Source organism: Phodopus roborovskii, unplaced genomic scaffold (genome assembly GCF_943737965.1).
Source record: "Phodopus roborovskii unplaced genomic scaffold, PHOROB, whole genome shotgun sequence".
Classification (NCBI taxonomy): Eukaryota; Metazoa; Chordata; class Mammalia; order Rodentia; family Cricetidae; genus Phodopus; species Phodopus roborovskii.
The window spans coordinates 6,557,501-6,565,855 of NW_026126525.1; positions in this window are offsets into that span (position 1 = coordinate 6,557,501).

Here is an 8,355-nt window from a genome sequence, read left to right on the forward strand (position 1 = left end):
ATGGGGGCCTATACCCCATCATTGCAAAAATTAATGCAATACAAAAGTATGTTCATTTGTTACATATGCTTTTGTATTACAGTGACAGAGTGATGTACTTAAACCTGGATAGCCTCAAATAATTGACCTACCACAGAAAATTTGTTATACTGAATCAGTCACTTGATTGGATCAGGTGAATCTATTAAGCTAGAGTACTTCATTATGCTTATTTTATATAAGGATTTCACATCAAAAGCTTGAGGCAGTCTCATTGTAGTTCATGAGCTGCTAATTGGAATCTTGACTCTGTAAGAGGTCTAGTGTGTTAGATAGGTTGGAGGTGGGTAAAGCAGGAAGCCATTGTGCTCAGATTTGACATTAGTTTTTGATAAATTTTGGAAGTCATTGCACTCCTGACCTGACTAAATCTTTCCCTAAAGAATTACAGAGAAATAACCTGGGTTTTAAGTTTACTTGGTTCCATTAAATCAAATTTGGACTTCTATTCTCAGACCCATTTTAAGTATTATCTATTGACCTAGACATTTTTCTGGCTGCTGGCCACTGATTTATTTTATCTCAACTTTTACCATTTGTATAAATCTTAATTGTCATCTTTGTTTTTCTTCATTTTACATCTTCAGTCAGAGCTACTTGCTTTAAAAGAATTCCCTTTATTTCAATTAGGGCCTTTATTTCCCAAATTGCTTGTTTTGGCATGTTTGTCTTCCCATAGCGCTGAGACCTAGCTGTCTTCAACCCCATACTTGCATTCCTAGTTAGGCCTAATAGAGAGGCTTTGTGAGGGAGTTCATTGGTATTTGAATCTAGGTCTTATATGAAGACCTTGGCCCTAAACTGTGTAAGCAGTCAGTGGCCTCTATTGTGCAGACTTACTCTTTAGTTCTGGGAAATGTTAATGAACTATAAAGAACTTCCTGGGGTCCCACCACCTCCACCACCTTTGCTTCTTTGTCATGAGCCCTTGGTAACTTTTTTCCTACTTCCAGTTTCCACAATTTAAAGAAAAAACAGTTCATCTTAGAATTCCTCAGACCATCTTCTCCAAGCTTTTATTATTAATTTAAGTGTGTCCTTCATTTTTTTTCCCTCCTCTAAGGCTTTTACTGATAGGATAATCCTGTATTCTCAATTCTGGGAAGGCTGAAGTGGATCACTTGAGCTCATCTCAAGGATGACCTGGGTATTGGCAAGAACCCAGCTTAGAACACCAACAGCATTTTACATCTTGTTGCTTGAACTTCTTACTGTTCTGAATTTTCATCGGATGCTAAGTGATCCTTGGCTGACATTTTAAAAATGAACTTCTAGGTAGATATTTTTTATTCTCTGGTCAGGGTTTCCCACCCTGCCTGAAGGGTAAAAGTCTGGGATACAGGGTTTTCATCTCAAAAAGGGAAGAAGGCAGATGGATGTGTCCACAGAACCATCACAGTTGCTTCAGAGACACTGTAGATTCTTGGCAGGATGGAAGAGTCGGTGGGCTGCTGGAGGACCAGTCAATCTTAATTGACATCAGACTTTAAACTAGTCATTTGTTCATTACCCATATGTCTACAAGTTACTGCATCTTATGCCATTGAGGATTCTGCCAGGGATTTTGAAATCCCTTCCATGCTCATAGAATATTCAGTTTTCTTAACATTTGCTCATAAATTCTTAAATTTATAAAGCTTGTTTCCTCTTACTTTATGCCCCACTGCCCCACGTTTAAGAAAAAAAAAAAAAACAAGTCACTGGTATTTAGTAGAATTTCAGAAAAGTTAACAGGTCTCTGTGTAGTAGGTGTAGAGTGGTCAGGTAAATTAAAATTTTGGCAGAATTGTAGTTCACTATAGGAACACTTTGTTGTTAGACTGTTAGGTAACTTTGATTTTAGTTCTGGGTAGACCTGTTAGTACTGCCAGTCCCACCTATCCTCAAGCAAAGAGCTTTCTAGTTGTGCTGTCTTGAGTCAAGTTTGTATCTTGGTTTACTGGGTATCTATTACCAGGTGAGTTTCTCTTCCTGGAGTTCTGTTTCTCCTTTTTAAAAGATTCCTTCCCTAAACTTACATTGTATTACAGAGTCAGGCCTTGTCTCCATATTTACTCTTAGTGTACTGGGATGACAATTGCTGCATTGTATGCTGTTATTAATAAGGTAGAATTCAGTGTGTTGTGCAGGTCCTAGTTCATCCCTAGTAAGTTTGTTATTAGGTTTTATGTTCTGTATATTAGAAACTTGTTTAGTTTGTGTGCTTTTTATACTTGGAATATTTCTTTAGTTAAGACTACCCTCTGCTTTGTATTCTGTGTTTAGGATGTTGAGGTATTAGGATTCTTGGCAACCAGAAGAATTAAACCCAGTATCCAACACAGTATTTGTGTTGATCTATAAACATGCCTGCTTTGATTTGGGGGTTGTTTCAATCTGCATTACTAAACTCTAGGTCCATAGTTAACACAGAAATAATGAAGTTGGTTTATTTTGGAGCAGTTTCTTAATAGTGCTATGGGTTTTAGTTTTGGTGAGTTTTTTTTTTTTTTTTTTAAACCAGTTTTTGGCAAGGCTGAAAAAGAAGGTACATTTTTTATTCACTGTTGGCCATATTAAAGCTGTTAGCAGTTTAGCATTGTTTAGAACTCTTGCCCGAACATTTCCTTAAATGATTCTAACACAATTGTGCAAATTCAATTTGCTGTCATTGAAATTTGCTCTCAATTGCCTGTAATCTAGTAATTGGGGGAAGGTTGATTATATAATGTACTTCATAGAGGTGTAAAGTCTGTCTACATCTGTGAATTGTAAGGCAGTGTTTGCTGGGATTCTTTATTTCACATAAACTCCCATTAACTATGCTAATGTATTAAAGATTTTTGCCCAAAGATAGAATGAACATGTAGTTCTGTATCTCTTGGAAAGGCAAAGGTGCATACTATATAAATATTTTCCTTCCATCTAGCTAACCATCAGAAGATGGTTAGCATTCTAGTGAGTATACAAGATGACAGCAGTATTAAGTGGCAGTAGTTGGGAGCACACTGATTTTTTGAAGCTTAAATTTTTTGCAGGCAGTATACAGTCCTATTGTTTGTACCTTGACCCTCTTAACCAGTGACGTGAGTCATCCATTGCATTATGAATTAACAATTAGCTGACTGAACTTGCCTTGATGTTGAAATCTTGAGTTGTGCTGGTTATGAATTTACTCTGTTGTCCTGAACACCTTGGAGTTTTAAGGATATCTGGTTTATGGCAGCCTTATTGTTAGTGGCCTTAGGTGGAGAGTCATGGGATCCGGGGAGCTATGTGACTTAGGAAGGTGTAGGATGTATTTGTAAGGGAAAGGGCAGGGGAAGACCTTAGGAAATGCATTAGGGCTGGATAGTGCCGAAGGAGGGAAGTCCTGGGTCCATTCCACAGTTTAAAGAAGTATTAACAGTGTTTCAGAATTAGATTCTGTGTAAAGCAAAGGTGTGAGGGCAGTCCAAATCTGTTATTTTAAACTTCAAATGGGAGGGATTTTCATTTACTACACTGATAAAAATTTTAGAATTCTATTTTGGAAAACTGGATGTTAGCAACAACACTTCAAAGTTAATTTGTATCTATTTGTAATTGAATTGGTTGTATTCTGTTTGCACTCTAGAATTTGAAGGCAAGGCTATTTCCTTGGCTTTAATTTCTTTTAGGAAAAAATACTGGAAGAAACTTAAGAGATCTGTTAATGCCAGTACTTGAATGTGACATTTCACATGTCATGGAAACTGCTTTAAATAAATACTTGAGAAAAGGAATTACATAATTGCCTTTTTTGTTGTTGTTGTATGAATGGGCGTGGTTATATTGAGCTTAATCACATTTTTTTATGAAACTGGTTTGAGACTGAAATGGAATCCTTATTAAAACTTTTGAAAGATGGCCTTTTGAGTATTACAGTAGAGATATGGCTAAATCAGTAAATGAAATTTTGGAACAGAAACTTGTAAATTACTTCTACAATCACTAATCTATAAGCATGCTACTACCAATTAGTTTTATGTATTAAGATCTATCAGCATGTCTTTTAATACTTGGTTGACTTATTTTTAAATTATAAGACATTCTCTGTACCGTTTAACATTTTCAGACCTTATTCTTCCCAGGCAAATTCCATTGGGACTGTTTGCATTGGAGAGGCTTCCATAGAGACTTCAGATGAAGCTTGCAGTGGGCTTTTGATTTTGTGGGGTTTTAATTTGCACTAAATTTTATTTTCTGAAAGATCACTTAATGTTTATAATGTAGTGCTTTTTTGTCTTACAATTAAACTTTGATAGCACTCATGCATGTTTTGCACTGTCTTTTTTCCCCCCCCAGTTTAAAAGCTTTCTCTTGGATGAAGGTCATTTTTAAAGACTTTGTTTTTAGTTGAGAAGGTAAGAGAACTGTAATGATTAAATGTCACATAAAATTTGAAATGATGGATCAATTGAAAATTAGTGTTTATATACAAGTAGTCAAAAATTATATTGCATATTGAAGAATCAATGGTAGAAAAAAGAGCTGTTGCACTTTCCCCAGAACACTCAATGAGGGTGGCGAGATTTTTGTTGGCTCTTTGGCTTTTTTGTTGCCAAATGTAATGTGACCACTATTATTTAAAAAAAAAAAAAAAAAAAAAAAAACAGTAAATTTAGTTAAATGTTTAATGGCAGCAACATTGAACAAGGTCTTCCTGGTAGTGTAAATACAGAAAGGCATGGACATTTCCTTTCATGTCTTGTTTTCCTTTTTGTCTTTTTGAGATTGGTTCTTGCTGTGTGTCCTGAACTTGAGCCTATTCTGCCTCAAACGCTGCCAAGCACTGGGATTGCAGGCTTGTACCAACTTCTTTTAGAGCAGTGTTCTCCACCTGTGGGCTGCTTCCTCTTGGGGGTGGGGTGGGAGATGGTGCTGAACAACCTTATGGTGGGTCATGTAAAACCGTCAGAAGACACAGGTATTTATCTTATGATTCATAACTAGCAAAATTAACTATGAAGTAGCAAAGAAAATTTTATGGTTGGACATCACCACACCATGAACTGTAGAAACAGTCCAAACATTAAGAAGGTTGACAACCACTTTTTTTTTTTTTTTTTTTTCCAAGAAAGGGTTTCTCTGTAATAGTCCTAGCTGTCCTGGAACTTACTCTATAGACCAGGCTGGCCTTGCCTGTCTGTGCCTCCTGAGTGCTGGGACTAAAGGTGAGCATAACCATCCCCGGCAAGAACCTCTGTTTTAGAGGAATTATTAGTGTTAACATTACCAGATCAAGTTGCATGTTTTAACAAATGACTTGTTTGAAACCTTTAAAAAAGAAAAAAGGCAGACTTAATGGGTTTTGCCGTAATTCACACAAAATGAGTTTCTCAAGGGTCTTGTGAGTTTTGAATGTGTTGCATTGAAGAGGCTTTCTGTTTAGTAGATGGTCAAGTTTGTAGTTTATTATATTGATTAGGACAGATGATTGCAAACAAATCCTGTGCTAGTCCTACTGTTTGCCTACTTAACTGATACTGGGCAAATTCTCCAAATATCTATCTTTCCAGATATAAAATAACAGTAACTTCCTCATCTTTGGGCATAATTGAGGCATGCTTAAATGCTTTGAAGTTTTAGCACTTTCTACCTCATGAAACTAAAACAGCCATTGGGTCCTGTCCCAAAGCGTGACAGTATTTTCTGTGGTATCTGGCTTGCTGGTGGCATGTCCCTTTAGTCCCACTTCAGGAGACACAGGCGAGTTCAAGACCAGCCTTGAACCTGTCTCAAGATTTCTGATTCTAATGTTGAAGTTTGGAAGTCAAGCTTTGTATCTGCTATGTGCATCTATGTAGTTTGTAAATGAGAAAGAAGCCGATAACATCTGCTGGGCACAGAAGAGAGGAATATGATGTGGCAGGGCCCTCTGGAAGGAATTCTGTAGGTCTGGGGTTCCCAGAGTTATGAAACTAAAGAGTACTTTGACAAAGTAGTTTTGTAATGTTACTGATTGAATTGGAAAGGACTTAAGGGAAGAGTGCAAAATTTCAGATTACTGGAGAGTTGAAATTCCATGTACTGAAACTAGAAATAAAGTCAAGGAGGTTTGTGAAGAAAGGAAAATATAGTTGAGTTAGGTAATTTAAAATTTGTAGTGCTTGTATAATATCCAAGTGTCTGTAGTAATTCAGAGTTGGAAAGCTGGTATGTAGAGGATAAAGGTGGAGGGAACAAAAGGGAGTGAAGGAAAGCACCTTGGGGAATTAGAAATAACGAGAGCCAAAAGTTGGCCTGTGCTGTAGGCTGAGCGTCTGCATAATGGTGTTCAAGGCTTGCTTTACCTCCAGCAGCACTCAGTGTTGATATCCTTTCTTTTACTGGTTCAAGGGATTGAATGTGACACCTTGGGCTTTAGTCATTTTGGGTATACAATGGAAATATATATCAGTTGTTGGGGAGACTAAGAATCTAATTACCAGCACATCATGTGCTGATAAATGTCACTGCTGACTTGGCTGCTTCTGACTTGACACAAATGGAACTGGGAGGATCCAGGTCCCAACTCGCTTGTAACTCACGACATCTTCTGGTGACTTATGCCTGTCTTGGTCATTCCTTGAATTTATTCTCTGCTGTGCACTATACTATATGTGTAGATGCTGGTTGAGCTGTTGGTGTCATTTCTCCGACTTAACTTTCTGTAGGATTATAGCCACTTGTGTATACAGACATTCTGTTTCTGATGAGTTCTCCATGGCAGGGTGGCAGCCACTTTGAAAGCCTAAATGAGGTGGTGGAGCACACCTTTAATCCCAGTACTCAGAGGCAGGTGATCTTTTAGTTTGAGGCCAGTCTAGTCTACAAAGCTACTCAGAGAAACCCTGTCTCGAATAACAAAATCAAATCTTAAATGGATGAGAATGCCGTGATACTTTCCTCTTCAGCCTAAGCAGAGACCAGAGTTGTTTCTGAACTCCAGGAGCTTTCCTCAATTTGCATTCGCATTCTCCTGAAAACCCTTCCATTCTGCTTCAGATTGTGCAGGAAAGGAAGCATTTCGACTCCTTCAGCCTGGAACTGGGGCTGAACTCAAAAACTCCAAATGCAAGACTGGGGCTGCATAGATTAGGTAGCATTTGTCTAGTCTGTGCAAGGCCCTGCTTTTGATCCCTAAGTCCCACCTCCTGAAGGACTCACCATTCTTAGAAGGTTTTGGTTCTTGGCTTTTTATTATGTAAAATGAGAGAACTAGATTAGGTGATGTTCAAATGCTTACCTTTCTAGTAATTATGCTAATATGTACTCTTACAATATATGTGTTTTATATGTAGAATTATAAACCACTAAGCTGTTAGGACAGTTTTGTATGATTTCAAAAATAATGTTAGTGAGATATGTGACAAATTCTCTTATTCAAATTCTTTCAGATAAAAACAATATCAGACAACAAACTGCTGATTGTCCTGTTGTGATCCACAATTAAGGGGTCAGACAAAATACTCCTAGTTCCATTGGGTTTGGTGGCTGTATTATCAGCAAGTGCTTTATTCAGTAAGTAACTGAAGTGTTGTGATACTAGGTTACTTTTTTTCTTATCTAAAATATAAATAATACACTTATTAGCTTTTATGTGCCTGCCAGTGACCTTTAAACTTCACCTTACACTAATATACTTGAGAGGTTCTTTCTTAGTCTCAGAGTACAATTCAGTGTCATAACACCTCCAAGCCATTCAATTGCTGTATGAGAGGCAGTATTGAGCTGCCTACATCTTTTTCAAGGTGTGTGAACCACCAAGGATGACTTACTGTGAATGGAATGTGCTCTTCTAGTTAGAGGAATAAACAAGCAAGGTGGTTGTTGGAAGTGCTGTCCACTGGTCATTAACACAGCTCTTTGAAGCATCATCAGCTGGTGTAGTTCTCCATCAGTCACTATGTCATTTAATTTGTATTTTATGTTTTGTTTCTATGTAGCCCTGGCTACATTGCTCAGAGATCACCTGTCTCTGCCTCCTAAGTGCTGGGACTAATGTGCCACCATGCTTGGTTTACTGTTCTATTTCCTTTTTTCTTTGAGACACTACACAACCTAGGCTGGCCTGAAATAAATCTGCCTCAGGCTTCCAAGAGATGTACTTACAGGAATGAAACTAAATGATTTTTAAAACTTTGAAGAACTTGAATTAGAGACATGGCACAGTGGGGGAAGGTGCTTGCTCTCAAGTTTGACCTGAGTTCAACCCTGTGGGAGGAGAGGTCTGGCTGTCATTGCAAATGTACACAGATACATGTGAGTAATGTTAGAGGGAAAACTCCACTCAAGACCCCTTTGTAACTGCACAGCAGTGGATGCTGGGTCACA